The following is a 3,773-nucleotide window of genomic DNA, read 5'->3' on the forward strand; positions in this document are numbered from 1 at the left end:
GCACTGAAAATGGCTCTTTCCTTTCAGTAGGCCATAATTCAAAAAAAAAATAAATAAATAAAATGACCCAGGACACTGTGTGTGTGTGTGTGTGTGTGTGTGTGTGTGTGTGTGTGTGTGGTAGGGATTAAACCCAGGGCCTTTGCCCTCGGCGGCATCCCTAGCCCTTTTATTTGGAGACAAGATCTAGGTTGCCCAGGCTGGGCTAGACTTTGCGATCCTCCTGCCTCGGTCTACCCAGGGCCTGGTGGGATTGATGTCATGGAAATATTTTGTTGTTTTTTATCGTACATGAGTATGTGAGTTCATACGAAGTCATGAAACAGCTCGCCGATTAGGTGCGTATTGTCGTATATGGACTATATTTCGATGTCTTGGGCCACGTTCTGGTGCTATGAGTTCCACTAACCGAGGCATTTGTAAAGAAAACAGGCTTCTTTAGCTCGGGGTTGCAGAAGCCTGGAGCCAGCCAGGGCATGGCTTAGCTCTGGTAGCGCCCCCTGCCGGCTGGTGCGGACATAGCAAGGAAAGCAGCCGGCCCTGAGCAGCCCAGCCGCCGACTGCATCCTACCTCCGCGATTCCAGCACTCGGGAGGCCGAGGCAGGAGGGTGGCAAGCTCCAGGCTTGGGTGAGGGAGCCATTTAGTGAACTCCTGTCTCAAAATGAAAAACAGGAAAAGGGCTTGGAATTGAGTTCAGTGTGAAGGGCTGATTCTAATCCAAAATACACCTTTAGGGGCTGGTGAGATGGCTCAGTGGTCTAAAGCACCTACTTAGAACAAGCTTAGCAAAGCAAGGGACCGCGGTTCAATCCCCCAGCACCACAAGCCAGCCAGCCCCTCCCCCTGGTGGGCTGAGCTGGCCACACACACACACACACACACACACACATAAATAAAAAAATTTAAAAATTAAAAAAAAAAAACAAAAACAAAAACAAAATACACCTTTAAGAAAAGGGAAAAAAACCTGGAAAACAGGAGATGTTGAGATTGGACCAGAGAAGGAGGAAGCCCCCCAGGAACTAGGAAAGGGAGGCAGTGGGCCCCGCCTCCCTCCCTCAGCGTCCAGAAAGGAGCTGAGTTCGCGACGGTCAGCGTGCTGGGGTCTGCACCTCAGGAGAGCAACACCCCGTCTCATGGGTCCTTTTACAGGGCTGTGTGTCTTCAGCCTGGAGGTACTCGCTGGAGATGGTGAGTGACCCCCACGGGGCCAGGCCCTAATCCCTAGGTGCCACCTGCCCTCCCTCTTCTTCTGGCCGGCTGGGATGTGGGACGACCGACCCGTGGCTTGCTTTGGTTCCGGAGCAAGCACAGCGGTTTCCATGGCGGCTCCTCCAGTTTCCTGTTCCCACTGTGGAGCCAGGGAGGTCGCAGCCTGAGTGTGTCCCGGGGAGGCGCAGAAAGTGGAGAAGAGAATTCCCAAAGCAGAATCACACAGAGCTGTGTGGTCCCCTGAGATCTTTTTTTTTTTTTTTTTTTTTTCATTTTTCTTTTTTTTTTTTCTGTGCAGGGTCGTGGGTTGTAGTGATCCTCCTGCTTTTTGCCTCCCCATGGCTGGGATTACAGGCGCGGGCCACCGCGCCCGGACTCCATCGCCGGCTCAGCGCGCCCCAGGGCGGGGCCGGCGCGCACCCGGAGCCAGGGATCGAACCCTGGTCCCTGCGCTTGTTGAGCAAGCGCTTAGTCCGCTGAGCTGTACCGCCGGCCCTTCCCCTGAGATCTTTATGGAAGTGTGGAGGTCCTGAGGAGAGGGTTGAGGTCCGACGACCTGGGTTTAGCCCGCTGTGGACCTGCTGCCCAGCTGCGTGATCTGGTCGCCACGGGCCTTTCTGTCCTGCAAGTCCGAGCAGGCAGAGACCGGCTGCTCCGGGCGGCACAGCCGTAGGCGCCGGGCCCCTCTCCAGGGAAGCGGGCCGCGACGCTCGGTGACTCCCGAAGAGAGAAGCAGGCAGCGATGATCACGAACAGGTTGAGCACAGTGTCTGCGGGGCCCCTCAAGGGGCCGACAGGCGGTGCCAGAATCCACTGCAGCGTCCCAGAGGCAGGCCCAGGGGCTGTCCTGCGGGTGCAGGCACCAGGGCATTTCCCAAGGGCCCTGCCGGGCTGGGCAGGATGCTCCCGGGGGCAGCAGGCTGTCTTGCGAAGCACAAGCTGCCGAGCGCATCCCCGACCTCGTCATCAGACCTTTTTGGAATCTCTGGTCATTTTTCTCAGTGTCTCATATTATTTTGTTTTCTTTCTTAGATAAAACTAAAACGCAGAAACCTTTCCTTCCACAAACTGGTAAGAGAATGGAGAAGCGTTTCTTTTCTTTCAGAAAAATTTGAACAATATCATAAAATAAAAATCACAATAACTTAACAATGAGCCAGAGTGGCGTATGCCTTTAATGCCAGCACTTAGGAGGCTGAGGCAGGAGGATCACCATGAACCTGAGGCCAGCCTGGGCTATGCAGGGTGATCCTGTCTCCAAAATCCAAGTCAAACCCAACCTGGCGAGCCAAAGCCCAGTCACACACCCGCCTCCCAGAATTGTAGTTGCTCAGTTAACCACGTTTACTTCGAGTTGCTTTCTTTCCACAAACAGAGACAAAACAAAAGCCCCCCCTCCCCCAGCCTCTCCCCAGCAGGGACTCTACACTCGGTGCTGTTATTTCCAAGCGCGGTTTTTTACTTCCCGAGTATAGACTGGCCTTTGTAAACAGCCTAGAGAGTCTGGCACATGGTCGGACCACAGTGTGACCTGTCTTGTTCGCCACTTGATTTTCTTGTTTTTCACTCAAGAACTGTTTAGTGTGAGTAAAACGGGAGCAACGACAGCACCCCAGAGAAGTAGAGAGGCGCCAGGTAAGAGGACAGACCCAGGGCAGGCCCCGTGTGGAGGGCAGGGCGCGTCTGGGGCGGCTCAGCCCTGCCTGCTCTCTCCCAGGCACCCCCGGGATCACCCTCCTCGTGGTCTCCGGTGTGATCGTCCTGCTCGCTGCCTTTATCGTCTACAAATACGGCCGGTGTGGTACGTCCTGAGGACCCTCCTGAGCGGCTGGAGGGACGGGGCGTAGAGGCTAACACCGGGGTGACCTTCCTTGTCTCCTCTATCAATCACCAGGAGCAGCTGCTGACAGCATGACCAAAAGGTAGAGATCTGTCACATGTCCTCCACGACTCCCTGACACCCCCGACTCCCACCTGACCCCAACCTTCAGCAGCCGCGGGCCAGCTCGAATGGCCACTGGCTGCTCTCTGTCCACGTCCTCACGGGCACCCCCGCAGCCCCTGGAGTCTGTCCCAGAGCCTGCCCTCGACTCCCCGTGCTCCTGGCGTGCGAGCAGAGGGGACGCAGGCTTGCAAGGACTTGTGCTGCAGCCCGGTCTGCACCCCACTCCTGTCTCCCCGAGGTCATCGATGGTGACCTTGGCTTTTCCCTGCAGTACTTTTCCCTGCTTCTTTCCCCCTCAGCTCTAGCTCTTCCAAGGAGCCAGAAGAAGTGGCGACAACAGGTAACCAGCCTGGGAAAGAGGTGTAGCCCCGGAGCCTGTGTTCATGCAGGCATGCATGCGTGCATGTGTGGTGTGTATCTGCATGTGAGGATGTCTGGGGGAGTGTGCAGCATATGTTATGATTGTATGTGAGTGAACATGCCCTGTGGCCTATGCATGCATGTGTATTGGATGTACATATGTGTGCATTTGAATATGTGCATGTATAGGTGTGACTGTGAATCCTCATGCATCAGCTTCATTGGATTAAAAGATGCAGGCTGGGGGGGGCCTG

The 3,773-nt window shown here is 55.3% G+C and overlaps 1 long non-coding RNA gene across 1 annotated transcript; it reads left to right on the forward strand.

Annotated features, from left to right (window-relative positions):
* The first annotated feature begins 2,785 nt into the window (after positions 1–2,785).
* Positions 2,786–3,359, forward strand: LOC111814645. The gene is made up of 3 exons (XR_002819572.1): positions 2,786–2,849; positions 2,932–3,015; positions 3,109–3,359. It is a non-coding gene; the product is annotated as an uncharacterized LOC111814645 (long non-coding RNA).
* The last annotated feature ends 414 nt before the right edge of the window (positions 3,360–3,773 follow it).

This window comes from Octodon degus, unplaced genomic scaffold (assembly GCF_000260255.1).
Source record: "Octodon degus isolate 3935 unplaced genomic scaffold, OctDeg1.0 scaffold00393, whole genome shotgun sequence".
Lineage (NCBI taxonomy): Eukaryota > Metazoa > Chordata > Mammalia > Rodentia > Octodontidae > Octodon > Octodon degus.